Source organism: Pseudophryne corroboree, chromosome 1, assembly GCF_028390025.1.
Source record: "Pseudophryne corroboree isolate aPseCor3 chromosome 1, aPseCor3.hap2, whole genome shotgun sequence".
Classification (NCBI taxonomy): Eukaryota; Metazoa; Chordata; class Amphibia; order Anura; family Myobatrachidae; genus Pseudophryne; species Pseudophryne corroboree.
The window spans coordinates 43,932,521-43,947,851 of NC_086444.1; the positions used below are offsets into that span (position 1 = coordinate 43,932,521).

The 15,331-nt window shown below is 46.7% G+C and overlaps 1 pseudogene; it reads left to right on the forward strand.

Moving 5' to 3' along the window:
- The first annotated feature begins 584 nt into the window (after positions 1-584).
- LOC135055130 (perilipin-2-like) lies at positions 585-6,476 on the forward strand (annotated as a pseudogene).
- The last annotated feature ends 8,855 nt before the right edge of the window (positions 6,477-15,331 follow it).

Genomic DNA, 15,331 nt, shown 5'->3' on the forward strand with positions numbered 1-15,331 from the left:
CACTGTTGTCGAATTTCCAAACTTCAATTGAATATACTTTTGGCGAATTGCCGCATTTGTACCATTGCAGAAAAGTCGAATTTGACAAAAGTCGAATTTCAAAAAGTCGAATTTTGAAAGTCAGTTTTTTTGACGGAAAGTACTGAATTGCATTGTCGATTTTTTGGGGGGGGCGAAAAATTCCCGTTTTTCGACAATTTTGGGAATTCGACCGCAATTGCATATACCCCTTTATCTCTAGGTTTACCATACTGTCCCTGGGCTGGCTGACGTCAAGTCTGCATTTCATCTGGTTGTAATCAGCTAGAGAACCTGTGTAATCCATGAGTGCTTAGATTTAAAGGGACATTATGATTAGCCTATTTATCTTTCTCCACTTTATCTCTCTCCAAGGCTTAGTACATCTGCCCCATGTCACAGAAATGTAGTTAGACACTTATGGAGCTGACAGGAGACACTAATGATCTGCACCCATACCTGTAACTCCTCCTCCTGAGCCCTAGATAGGGGAGGGACAGAGCAGGTCACATGTGAGGCAGCCCCTATAAAAGCCAGGGTGCCCTGAGGCAGGGAGCAGCAGTCAGGAAGGAGCCAGGAGGTTGTGCAGAGGTCAGGATACTGGAATACAGGTAACCACTAGAACACCATCCAATCATCACCATTTGATAGCTGCAAACATTGGAATGCTGCCATTGAATGTTTGATATATTAGTAGTTGTAAGTAGGGAGGCCAATCCTGGGGTGTTTTTTTTTCAATGCTGGGATTTGGGATTAAAAAATGCTCATTCCCGGGATTGCAGTAGGGAGCAGGGAAAGTATATGTGGAGGGCAGTAAGGCAGGGTGGATGTAGGGAGCAAGGGAGGGTGGGTGTAGGGAGCTGCGGGAGAGTGGGTGTAGGGAGCAGTGGGAGGGTGGGTGTGTAGTGAGGTCTGCCAGCTCTGATTGGCCAGTGCTACGTTTGAAATGCCGCCAGCGCGGTCAGTGCGTGTCCTCATAGCTGATGTAACTACATTGCTGACAGCCGGGCAGCGCTGTGCTATAGTGCTCAGCGCTGTCCGGTAAAACTGTGCATGCGCACTCTAATCCCGGGATTGGAGGCTCCAATCCTGGGATTCAAATCCCGGCATTTTTGGGTCCAAATCCTGGGATCCCGCCGATCCTGATCCCGGGATTGGCCTCCCTAGTTGTAAGGGAACCATTGATGGTCTGTAACCATCAGGCAGTGATGTCCATCCCTGAATAACTGCTGCCTTCTGTGCTCTTACATGTGTGTATCTTATGTTTCCTAGGTGGCTGACTGTTAATATGGCAGAGACAGTAGAGCAGCAGGTAAGTACAGTGTGTGGTGACACTATGGTATATGTGAGGCTGGAGAATGGTAATGTGGGTTACTGTAGGTGGTCACATGCCCTGTATTGGGAGTATTTACACTTGATATTCAGGGATATATGCTTGTTCGCCTCATGCCCTATGCGGTTAGTAGTGTGCGCCTCTAAACCAGTCACACCCCCTCCCCTCCCAAATGCTACTGTTACAGTCCAGGTTTTAAGAATATCTATGCTTGAACCTAGATGATTAAATCAAATGGACTAGGGTACTAATTGAGTCACCTGTGGTGAAGCATGGATACTAAAACTTGGAGTGCAGTTTGGAAGCATTGTATGTAGACTAGGCACAGAATGGTGTATGTTTGCTCCTGTTCATTTTAAGTAATGGTGGTGGTCTACAACCCCCTCTAACAGTGCAGCCAGATGTTGCATGTGCAATGTGTGCTGCAGTCCCTGACTGATCAACTGGGCCACCTGTAGTTGTGATATTACTGGTCCTAGTAACCTGTGTACTATGCAACTGCTGCATCTAAAACTCACTTTTGTGTTTAAAAACAAACCAAAACTGAGTGGTAATTGCCAATGATATAGGTCACAACTGTAAACCGTAAATGTGCACCCTGAGCCCTGTCCACAGGTGTAGCCTCCTGGTCTGCTCAGAGAAGAACCCAGCTGTACGGTGTTGGACTAACTCTGGCTGTTTCTCCTGTAGAACGTTGTGCTCAGGTTGATCAACCTCCCCTTGGTGAGCTCAACGTATGACATGGTGTCTTCTGCCTATATCAACGCCAAAGATAATCGCCCCTACCTCAAATCTGTGTGCAATGGAGTGGAGTGTGGAGAACATCACGTCGGTGGCTGTGACCAGCGCCAGGCCAATCCTGCAGAGACTGGAGCCTCAGAGTAGGTTTTGAGACTTTCTGCTGTGTCTGGAAACTATCTTTAAGGAGGACACTTATCAAAGCTCAGAGTTGAGACTTTAGTGGCAATTAAAGGCTAACTGGCTGTTTCTTTATCAGTCTCCAAACTTTGATAAATACCCCCCGCCCACCCAATATTAGATCCAGTCTGTCATGCATTATTGACTTCCCTGTACTCACTGTGGACAGACTTGTCCGTATTTGACAGCCTAGTACGTCCTTAATTAAAATACACATACATTAAGTACTGTACTCTGTATTCTGCTTGTCATCCAGTTGCTGATAATTACCTCTTATGTTTTCTCTTACAATGAGGATTAGCCCTGGATTTAGTTGGTGTAGCAGTAAAATGCTGATTTATGGTCTTGTATGTTGTAAATTCGGTCTCCTACTATGCAAAAAACAAGCCCATCTTAAATCACCTTGGCATAGAAAGTAGCCTAAATATTGGCTGTCCCTGGTCTAAGATACACATCACTAGGCTAGCAATTGATGGTACCATTGGTGGGTTAGCATCAATGTTGTATAACAATTGATGGCTTCACCCACTGATCATTAACCCCCATCTATTACTCGCAGGGCTGCAGGCCAATCAGGGGGTGGCATTAGGCCCCATGTGCTTGCAATAACATTGGGGCTCTGTACCATTTATGTTGGAGAGCCATTGGATCTCTATATTCGATTGTTTGTAGTCATTGATGGCCAACTCAATTTAGATGCATACTTGGTGCTATGTACTGTTTCATAAGTGGCTTTTTTCTTTTCTTTGTCAAACCCTTTAGTTGCCCTGGCTAACAACATTGCATGTATAGGATTGGATAAGATTGAGGTGAAGCTGCCCATTCTCTATCAGCCTACTGACAAGGTAACTTTACAGCCCAGCAGCTATACCTGAATATCCTACACATAGGATAACATGCATTACACAGGCGTGTTGTATAAATGTCATCTGCAGTACCTGTGTCCTCCTCTAGGTGGTCTCCACTGCCTCTGAGGCAGTTCTTGGTGCTAAGGATGTGGTTGTACAGAGTATATCGGGAGTAGTTGGCAGAACTAAGGGAGCTGTGCAGGATGGTGTAGAGATGACCAAGGCTGCTGTGAATGGGGGCATTAGCACCGTTATGGGGAGCCGTGTAGCGCAGATGGTGAGCAGCCGTGTGGACACTGCACTGACGACATCGGAGAGTCTCCTGGAACAATACCTGCCACCCACAGACGAGGAGCTGGGTAAGCCGGAACTGATGTGAGCAGTATATACATGAACTAACACTTGGACTACTGGGACACAAAGTATAACAATAGCCACACAACTCTTACTAGGCCACTGACAGGCCAGCTGTAAAGCCAAGTCGGACATTTAAATGGATTTGTTATATTTCAAGCTTCTATATATTTTCAGCGAAGGAATCTACAAAAACAGAGGGGTTTGAAGTGGCAGCAGGAAAGTCAAGTTACTACGTTCGCTTGGGGTCACTCTCTACCAAGGCCCGTAAACGTGCTTATCAGCAAGCCTTGACACGAGTGATGGATGTCAAATGCCGGAGCCAGGAGGCCATGGCTCAGCTACAGAACACCGTTGATCTGGTCAGTTGCAGATTTATAACCATGGCCACCACCTGTCCAGTATCCCTTTTGTTGCCATACCTGTAGCTGTAAAGGACTATTTCTTTCTAAGAAGCAACATTTAGAATCTTGCTCAAGGTGAAGAAAGGAGCTCATAAACAATTCCATGGTCTGGATGTAGCAGATGTGACGGCTGGGCTACCCCTGACATGGTTGTATCTGATGCGTCCAACACCCAGTGCGTGGCTGCTGGAAATATTCCAGCAGCCGTTAATCGTGGTGATAAAAAAACACAGCAGTGTAAATTCCTGGCGCAAAGAGTTGTCAGCCCAATCTAGATCCTCAACAGATCAGTCCAAATAACAGATCAAAAACAATATTCTAAGAAAAAACAAATGAGAGGATAGATCAAAGGCGATAACAAATAGAATGAATTTTGATATACGTCACATGGTATGATGTCCTTTTGGATATTCACTCTTTCAATTGTCTCATGATATCCAGATGTCAAACATGAAAAAGAGTACACATACATGGGTGGTATTGCTTTCAACACTAAATGAACAACCTATGAGTGTCCAGAAAAACGAAGCCTAAAGTGCCGGACCCAACTTGATAGTAGATGAGAATAGTATCTCGCCACCAATTTGCTAATATTTTGTGGACGTACCGAAACTCACATCAAAATATATAAGAACAGGTGTATAAAGGTATCTTTAAGCTGCTATTATCCCACGTGATGTAACAGAGTTTCGACTACCTTGAAAAAGACCCAGGAGGTCGAAACGTCGTTGGTGAAACCAGAGAGTGGAAACCACATAGAAAAACATCAGATTGCTGTTTTACGAACTTTTAATAAAAACCCTTTGAATTATCGTTGATGTCATTCCTGATCCTGGCTTGAAAGATACCTTTATACGTGGAACTAATCCCCCTCCAAAGTGAGTAGGGTACGTCTTCTGAAATAGCTCTTTCTGTGTTACATCACGTGGGATATAGCAGCTTAAAGATACCTTTTATACACCTGTTCTTATATATTTTGATGTGAGTTTGGGTATGTCCACAAAATATTGGCGAGATACTATTCTCATCTACTATTAAGTTGGGTCCGGCACTTTAGGCTTCGTTTTTCTGGACACTCATAGGTTGTTCATTTAGTGTTGAAAGCAATACCACCCATGTATGTGTACTATCTCTCTTTTTTTCATGTTTCTCATCTGGATATCATGAGACAATTGAAAGAGTGAATATCCAAAAGGACATCATACCATGTGACGTATATCAAAATTCATTCTATTTATTGCCTTTGATCTATCCTCTCATTTGTTTTTGTTTTAGTTAATCGTGGTGGTTTGCACCCTTGGTTTCTCACCAGTGTCTCAAACACTGCTGTATCGGGAAGCTGGCAGCACCGCCACCTGGTGGTGGAGGAACAGCTGCTGCAGAAATGTACACTGCAGCACTTCCACTTCCCCATTTTTAAATACCCAGCAGCTGCTAGGTCATAGGAACACTGCTGCCTTTCACACATTCACAGATGAGCATTGATTATCAGAATATCGATCATCTGATATTGGGGGTTTTCCCGTTTCATGTATATCCATTAATGACTAATTTAATGAAATCTTCATTATGGAATCCTATATTGATACAAGACCACTGATAACTTCAAATTCATGCACAGTATACCATAAAAATTGCTATAAAAAAAAAAATCATGAAATGGTATTGGGTAGTGTTTATGTACTTTAGGCAAAGACACGTTCATTATATAATCAAAAAATCAGTTTCTAAATAAACCTTTTCCAGTTTAAGTGATTAAAGGATCTCATCTTTTAGATTGAATTTGCAAGAAAGAACATGAATGGTGCCAACCAGAAGATCCATGATGCTCAGAATAGGATGTACCACACGTGGGTGGAATGGACTAAAAGCACAGGACAGCAAGCTAGTGGGGAGGCTGAGAGCGTGGAGGTACACTCCTTTACTGGTGTACATGCCAGGTGTCCAAGTACTGAATAAGTAACACATAGAGCATCAGAGTATTATTTCTAACCTGTAACTTCCGGTTTTTCAGCAAATTGAATCACGCACTTTGACTATTGCCCGGCATCTGACTCTACAACTGCAAACCACCTGTCTCTCCCTGGTGACCGGTGTCCAAGGCCTTCCGCAGAACATCCAGAGCAAGGCTCAGAACATCAGTGTCATGGCTACAGAGGTCTATCGGAACTTCCGTTCTGCTTCCTCCATCAGAGACCTGTCTGATGGCCTCTTAGCCACCAGCAAGGAGCAATTCACCAAGATGAAGAGTTCTATGGATGATGTCATGGATTACTTGGTTAATAACACACCACTAAACTGGCTGGTTGGTCCTTTTTACCCACAGATGGCTGGCTACCCACATGGGGAGCAAGAAGCTGATGTGACAGATTCTACTAATAGGGATGATTGATCGCACTTCAGTCTACAGTCACTTTGTACCAAATTCACCCAAGTGGGCTATCACCGATGTGTAGTGGCAAATGTTTCATGTAGCTTTACTGTATACTTTCACTTGTATTTTTACACAAATGCTTTTTAGATAAACCTGTATTAATTGTTTCATCCACCACACTGTCACTTATGTTGTGCACTTTTGTATATTAAATATTTTTGCGGTAATGGTTTGTGTTCATGATGAAGCTTTGTACACAACTTCATAAATTTTAACGTTATGGCACTTGGAATGGGGGTTAGGGTGCAGGTAACCAAATATTGCAGACTTCCTGTGCAGTTCTATGGGGTATAAAGGGGAAAAGCCTGATGCCAGTCACAAGGATAAATGTTCTGATACATTACATCCATTGTTGCTCCCTTAATATGTAACTGACATCAGAGCAGCAGTGCAAGTATGTGGGTAGGCTCGGGTATGGAGTACCCTTAATAATTTGGCAGCAGGTACTCGGTACCACCTGCCACACACTTTGCCATTACCACGATTATAATGTGCCACAAAGCAGCAAGACCATGGTGCTTGGCAGCACGACGGGTCCCCCCCCCTCCCCACCACTGTCAGGGTTACTGGGAGTGCGACAGTGGCTGTATTTTCCTATTATAATGGAGGTATTACTATATTGTTAAATTGGGGGCATTACAATATATTGCTATTATACAGGAGGTATCCGTACATATATTATACTGGAGGCATTACTATATATTTGTAGCTTTGCCCCCAGATTTCTCCCCCCCCCCCCCCAAAAAAAAGGGGCTGTCATGTAGCCACTCCCACTAGCAGCATGTGGCCACACCCCCTCATGACATGTCCACACCCATTTTTTGGCACTCTGTACCACTAAGAATATTTCTACTTGCACAACTGCATCAGAGCAAAGTATTTGATCAATTAGGACTTCAGTAATCTACTTTATGGGTGGTAAGACTTAAGCAGAAACTCATTACACAATTGGGCTTCAGGGCTAAAGCCAGAGCTGGCCATTGGCATATACAGCCACAGTCTCACACAGTATAAAGGCATGCTGCATATCATTTTAATCAGCAGGAGCTGCTTGTGCATCCTAGCCACATAGCAATGCAAGTAAGATGCATTTTCATTAAAAAAAAAGGTGCCCACGTTAGCATTGAGGCAAGATTTATGAGGACACATCTGTATCCAATCAGAGGCAGAGGTCACAGTGTTAGTGGCTGTGTGCATGTGAGTGGGTTGGTTGTGCAGTAGTGTTCGAAATATGTGTAAGCAGCATTGTGTGTCATGTAAAAATGATTTAATAATGTGCAACATATGTGTAAGGGGCACTGTGTGTGTCATTATGTGTATAAGGGCATTAATAATGTGCAGCATGTGTGTAAGGGAATTATGTGTAAAAGGGCATTAATAAAGGTTGTCATAATGTGTAAGGTGCATTAGGTTTATAAGGACATTAATAATGTGTCTAATATGTGTAAGGGGCATTACTGTGTGGCATTATGTGTATAAATGCATTACTAATGTGTGGCATTATGTGTTTAAGGTGCTCTACTATGTGGCATTGCATATAGAAAGGGCATTACTGTGTCATCTAATGTGAATAAAGAGCAATATGGTGTGGTGTAATGTGAATAAGGAGCAATTCAGTGTGATGTATTGTGAATAAGGGGCTCTACTGTGAGGAGTAACATTTATAAGGTACAGTGATACTACTGTGGTGGACACTATCGCATGATCAAATGTGAATAAAGTTGCAGTTCTGTGTGGTGTAATTTGAATTGGGGTTACTATTGTGTGGCCATGCCCCTTGCCAGAAAAAACACACCCCTTTTTGGGCTGTGCACCAAATGTGTGAACTGTTCCTATTTAAAATATAGGGGGTACAAAGTAAACACCAAAATAAGGACTGTTATGGGTGAGGGGTGATGTGCTGGGAAAGAGGTGCAAGGTCAGAGGTGGAACCAGCCAAAATCTTGCCTAGGGCATCATATTGGCTAGGGCCGGCTCTGGCTAAAGCCCCTAATACATTGCTTATGGTGGTCATTCTGAGTTGATCGCTAGCTGCATTAGTTTGCTGTGCAGTGTTGAGGCAAAAAAATGGCACGTATGCGTGACTTATTATTACAATGAACAATGTAGTTTCACGCAGGGTCTAGCGACGCTTTTCAGTCGCACTGCTGGCCGCAGAGTGATTGACATGAAGTGGGTGTTTCTGGGTGGCAACTGACCATTTTCAGGGAGTGTGTGTAAAAACGCAGGCGTGCCAGAAAAAAATGCAGGTGTGGCTGGGCGAATGCAGGGTATGTTTGTGACGTCAAAACAGGAACTGAACAGTCTGAAGTGATTGCAAGCGCTGAGTAGGTTTTGAGCTACTCTGAAACTGCACAAAAAAAACTTTGCCGTCGCTCTGCGATCCTTTCGTTCGCACTTCTGCTAAGCTAAAATATACTCCCAGTGGGAGTCGGTATAGCGTTTGCACCAGTGACGGGGAGGCAGGGGAGGCAGTGCCTCCCCTGTCATAATGATTGAAATAATAAAAAGAAGATATTTATCACAGAGTCTGTGATAAATATCTTCTTTTATTATTGGAATCATTTTTCCCCTATTACTGTGGCTGCATGTTAGGGTGGGAGGCAGCCGGAGAGGTGCCTCCCGCTGCTAACATTAAAGTCCGGGCAGTGGGGGGCGGGGGGGGGGGCGGGGTGCAGCAATGGCTTTGAAAGCCCACTGAAAAAGAATGGAGAAGCGGCACCACTACAGGTGCCTCAAAGACAGGGGCGTGCATTCAGCCCCGATGAATGCACGCCCCTGTCACTGCCCCAGATGTGATTGGCCCAGTGGATCCAGTGCTGGATCCGCTGTCCAATCACTAGCGATCCCCCTTCCCGGCTGCAGCAGGCGCCGTGGGCTGTGTGGGCGCCCGCTGCAGCCAGCGCCGCTGACTGACACCAGAGGTCATAATTGACCCCTGGTGTCTGAGCGGCGCTACTAAGGGAGAGACGTCGTGAGTCATGACGTCTCTCCCATAGTACAGCAGGTACGAGCCGGCGGACGGAGATGGAGGACAGCGCTGCAGGATCGGTAAGTATTGTGTGTGTATTTTTTTTTTATGTGTTTGTGTTGGGGGCACCACTACAAGGGGCACAGCAACTTTGGGGCACCACTACAAGGGGCACAGCAAGTGGGGGCACCACTACAAGGGGCACAGCAAGTGGGGGCACCACTACAAGGGGCACAGCAACTGGGGGCACCACTACAAGGGGCACAGCAACTGGGGGCACCACAATGGGGCACCACTACAAGGGGCACAGCAACTGGGGGCACAACTACAAGGGGCACAGCGACAGGGGGCGCAGCTACAAGGGGCACAATTACAGGGGTCACAACAACTGGGGGCACAGCTACTGGGGGCACAGTTACAGGGGTCACAACTACTGGGGGCACAGCCACAAGGGGTACGCTACTGGGGCACAATTACAGGGGTTACAACTACTGGGGCACAGTTACAGGGGGCACAACTACTGGGGGCACAGCTACTGGGGCCAAAGCTACAGGGGGCACAGCGACTGGGGGCACAGCTACAAGGGGCACAATTACAGGGGTCACAACTACTGGGGGCACAGCCACTGGGGGCACAGTTACAGGGGTCACAACTACTGGGGGCACAGCCACAAGGGGCACAGCTACTGGGGGCACAGCTACAAGGGGCACAACTACAGGGGTCACAACTACTCGGGGCACTGCTACTGGGGGCACAGCTACTGGGCTCACAACTATTGGGGGCGCCTGCTCCACCCTCTCAGCCAGCAGCAACACTCTCCCCTGTCTGTGCTAACGTCCTTCCGCGTCAGCGAGTGCATAATATTCATTCATTTCTCTCTATTTCTCTCTCTCTCTCTCTCTCTCCTCTTGTGGATTACTTCATTTGTAAGTATAATTTTAATTTTTACAGGTACCGGCCTATTGGATTATACTCGGGGTCGGATTGGGAACAAAAAGCGGCCCTGGAAAAATTTGTACTAGTGGCCCCACATGGGCAGCACCAGAGGTGTAAGGTCTAGCCATGGGCCATGGCAGCAGCACCCACCCCCCAAGACTTTCCAGATAGTGGGCATGTCCAGCATCAAGGGGGAAGTTAAAAAGAAAATTAAATTTTATGAGCACATTATATGATACACCTTCAGAATTTAGGAAACTACATCATTCTTAAGAAAGATATTTTCTTGCTTATTACACCAACCATATCCCAATCACTATTTACTCAATCTTATATGTCAGCCAAGCAGGCAGACAGAGCATACACTAGATCATCTGCAATCACAGGCTAAGTGGCAAAGTAATTTTCTTATATAAGCAAATTATTTTGCATCTTATTCATTATGTCTATAAAAAGGACCACATGTCCTCAAACAAAACAGGCCCCACGGGTGCGTCGGCCCACCGGGAAGCTTCCCTGTAAACCCTATGGCCAATCCGCCTCTCATTATACTGGACAAGTGGACGTGACCGGCGTGGGATGTAGGTAAGTAATCTCTCATTTTTACAGGAACTACCTATTGGATTCTATATGGACAAGTGGAAGTGACCGGCGTGGGATGTAGGTAAGTATGTGTAAGTGTGTTTTAATACATTTTTACTTTCACAGTGTGTGTGTTGTGTTTTTATTTGGGTATTTTTTTTGTTGTAGAACTACAGGTACCAGCGGGCCCATTATTTCCCCGCATGCTGGTACTTGAGGTTCAACAAAAAACAATATTCTTTTTTTTTTACACACTTATGGCTATCAGCCTGGCACCCACCGCCCAGGGGTGCTGGGGACAGCCTCGGGCTGTACCCCTGGCCCTTGGGTGCTTGGAGGGGGGGACCCCTTGATTAAAGGGGTCCCCACTCCTCCAGGGAACCCCGGCCAGGGGTGACTAGTTGGGGGGGTAATGCTACGGCCGCAGGGACCTACATAAATGTATCCCCCGGCTGTGGCATTATGTCCCTGGCTAGTGGAGCCCGGTGCTGGTTTTAAAAATACGGGGGACCCCTACATCTTTTGTCCCCCGTATTTTTGGAACCAGGACTGGTCTAAGAGCCCGGTGCTGGTTGTCTAAATACGGGGAACCCTTGTTCAATTTTTTCCCAGTATTTAAACAACCAGGACCAGCTCAAGGAGCCCGAGGCTGGTTATACTTAGGAAGGGGGACCTCACGCATTTAAAAAAAATTTTTTTTAACCCATTCAGACCCTTCTCCATTAAGTTAATAGAAGCCCTGGACAACAAAATTGCATTCATGTCCTCCTCCCACTCCCTTCCCAGTCCCAAACACTAATTTTTATTTTTTTTCTATAAAAATGTACAATATATCACAAGTATGATGAGCAGGCAGGCAGCGGGCATTGGCGGCATCGGATTGAGATGCAAATTAGTGGAGGAGGGCTGGGTCAGTTGATGGTGGGCAAGTTTGTAAACCATTGGCGGTGGCAGCAGGCATCGGCTCAGAGGCAGTAGCGGGCATAGGCTCGGCGGCGGTAGGGGTCATCGGCAGAATCCGGCGGACATTATGGCTGTAGTGCCTCACCAGCCATTGACCTCACCGCATGCCACTGGTTTGCACAGCTGCTAAAAACTGCAAGCGAGCGATCAACTCGGAATGACCACCTATGTTCCATAACTTGTACAGTGGAGTCATAACCTGTCATGTCTGTTCTGTTCCTCAGGGCTCGGCTCATTGGGTCTCCGACAACTAACTTGGCTTGAAACAAAACTGCTACCCCGAGGGCACCACCGCCGCCATGGCAAGAGCCGCTACTAATCCCCTGCCCCCAGCTGCAGTGGGCGCTGTGTGCGCCCGCTGCTGCCGGTGTCGCTGACTGATGCTAGAGGTCAAAATTGACCCCTAGTGTCAATGCAGCGCTGCTATGGCAGAGACGTCATGATGTCACTCCCACATAGAGGAGCTGGCACCCGGAGACGACAGCAGCAGCGGTCCAGAAGCAGGAGCAAGGCTGGTAAGTATTTGTGTTTTTTTTTTTGTTTTTTTTTAGGGTTTCAAAGCGGCGCTACTATTGGGGGCAAATCTACAGGGGGCACTACTATTGGGGCAAATCTACTAGGGGCACAACTACTGGGGGGAAATTAACTGGGGGCACTGCTACAGAATGCAAATCAACTGGGGTCACTGCTACAGGAGGAATAGCTACTGGGGGGGAAATTAACTGGGGGTACAGCTACTGGGGGCACAAGTACAGGGAGATAACTGTGGGTATGCCCAGTGGCGTAAGTTCGTCCCAGTAGGCCAGAGGTGAGATAAATATTGGTGCCCCCCCACTTTACTGATGGAGTTATTTGCTCCTGTATAGGAAGCAGGAGAATTCTTACTATACGAAGTTACGCGTAATTCATACTTACCTACTCTCCCGGAAGCTGTGGGAGGCTCCCGTTTTTTGGGGTAGCCCCCCGCACCCCCGGAAGAGTGGGCAGGTCTCCCCCATCCTGCTCGCACCCTAGTGATGCGGGCAGGATGGAGAGATAACCTCCCGCATTCGCGGGTCCGTCGGGTGGAGAAGGGGTTAAAATGACGCAAATCGTGTCATTTTAGCCCCGCCCCCTTTTCGCGGAACCGCGAATCGCGGCATTTCCCGATGTGGGGGCGGGGCTTAGTGGTGTCACAGTCCGGCCCCGCCCCGCGAAGAAACCTGCAGCGTCTCCTCTCCGGGCTTCTCCCGGAGAGGAGAAATACAAAGTCGGTAAGTATGGTGTAATTGTCAGAGAAGTAACTTCATGTAGTTAGAATTCTCATATTTCCTATAGAGGAGCAAACAGCTTCATCAGTAAGGTGTCTGCTTCCAGTGTAATAGGTTATGGTTTCTAATCCTGGGTATGACACTTGTAAAATGTGTATCTAAAATATAATAAAAAGGGTGTGACTTGTAAGGTATACCCCTTTTCCACTAGATCCTTAAAACACGGGTAAATGCGTGGGGGCGCGCATTTACCCGTGTTTTTCCCTAGTGGAAACGGGTCCCCCGGCAAATTCCCGGATCAAGTGATCCGGGAATCCTACCCTGGTAGCTAGCCGGGTTGAACACGTGTTCAACCCGGCTAGCTGTCTAGTGTGAACGGGAGCCGTGTCGAGGCGACGCGGCTCCCATTCACAGTGCATAGGGAGGGCGGCGCTGGGAGATCATGTGATCTCCCAGCGCTGCCCCTGCCGCGTCACTAGCGCGTTACCAACCCAGCAAGTGCCGGGTTGGTGAGCGCTGTCTGCAGCACAGATCGCAGCCGTGTCAGGCGACACGGCTGCGACCCGTGCTACTCTAGTGGAAAAGGGGTAGTACAGGGACCAGTGAGGCAATTGGCTACTGATAAGAGAGTAGCAGCTATCAACTTAATTTAATGGTGTCACAGAATGGGAGGAGAGGTGCCCCCTTCAGAGCAGGAGCACGGCGGCAGATGACTCCGTTGCCTCCCAGAGTTCTGCCTCTGGGTATGCCCCTTCCCTATGAAGAAGCCACACCCCTGTTTTGGGATGCGCGCACCAACTGTATTTTACCTGGGGGGTGCCACAGGAAACTTTCGCCATGGGTGCCACAAGGTCTAGAACCGGCCCTGATCCACAGGATAACATTGGGATATAAGGTAGTGTCAGCGGATTGGCACCAATGATCGAAAGCGTTCGGCCTCCCAGAATGTAATGGGCCAGTCCCCTATATCCCCGCCTCCAGGCTGAGGCAATTCTGTTTTCCAAAACTTAAGGCAGGAGCGTCATAGAGAGCCCTAATCAGGCGAGAAGAACACACTTCTGTACAAGATGGAAGAGGTTAGTAGGTGTAAGGATCCTCAAATCGTATGGGATCCCTGTGGATACTGTGGACTTAGGTGAAAGAGTTATCGACGGTAAGTCTATCATAGCTACTATTTCTCCTGCAGGGTCCACAGATTATCCACAGGATAAATATTGAGATATCCCAAAGCAATTTTAGTGGAGGGGACGATCCTGATTAGACAGAATGCAGCGTCCTGAGAGGCAAAGGCATAATATTTAATGAATGTGTTAATGGAAGACCATGTGGCTGCCTTATATATCTGCTCAGCTGAAGCACCACATTGTGCTGCCCATGACGGGCCTACCTTATGAGTAGAGTGAGCAGAGACCTTAGCTGGTATAGGGATATCAGCTTGAGAATATGCTTCTAAAATCGTCATCTGAAGCCACCTCGCCAGTGTCAGCTTGTCAGCAGACCATCTTTCTGATGGCACAGGTACGATCCACGTAGATCCTTAAAGCACAGACTACGTCCAATGATGACTCTCCCGCAGAAAGGTCCAGCCCTTGGAAAGCCGGGACTACAATTTCTTAGTTTAAGGTGGAAATTAGACACCACCTTAGGAAGATATCCAGATTTGGGACTGTGAACCATTCTATCTGGATGAAATATCAGAAAAGGAGGACGACATAACAATGCCCCTAAATCTGAAACTCTTCTAGCTGAAGCAATAGCCAGTAGAAATAGAACTTTCACTGTCAACCATTTAAGATCCACTTGCTTCAGTGGTTCAAATAGGGGCAATTTGAAGTGCCTTTAGGGCTAAACTTAGATCCTAAGGAACTGTAGGAGGAACAAAAAGAGGTTGGATGTGAAGCATTTCTTAGGAAAAAAAGTGCAAACGTCCTGCAGGTTAGCAATTTTTTTTTAAACCATAGTCAATGCTGACACCTGAACTCTTAAGGAAGCCACCTGTAGACCTTTATCCATTCCTGCCTGAAGGAATTCTTGGACTCTGGAAACTCTGAAGACCTGGGTCAAATTTCCTGTCACTACACCATTGAATATTTGGTAATAAATGCGAGCTGAGGAAGGTTTCCTTGCTCTAAGCATTGTTCGAACTACCTGTTGTGAGAATCCTCTTTGTTTCAGGATGGAAGTCTCAAGAGACATGCCATCATAGACAGCTGATCCGAGTGCTTGTAATAGCAAGGACCCTGAGACAGTAGATCTGGACGTTGAGGGAGTAGGAACGGAGTATCCACCACAGACTCTGCAGATCTGTGTACTGATGTCT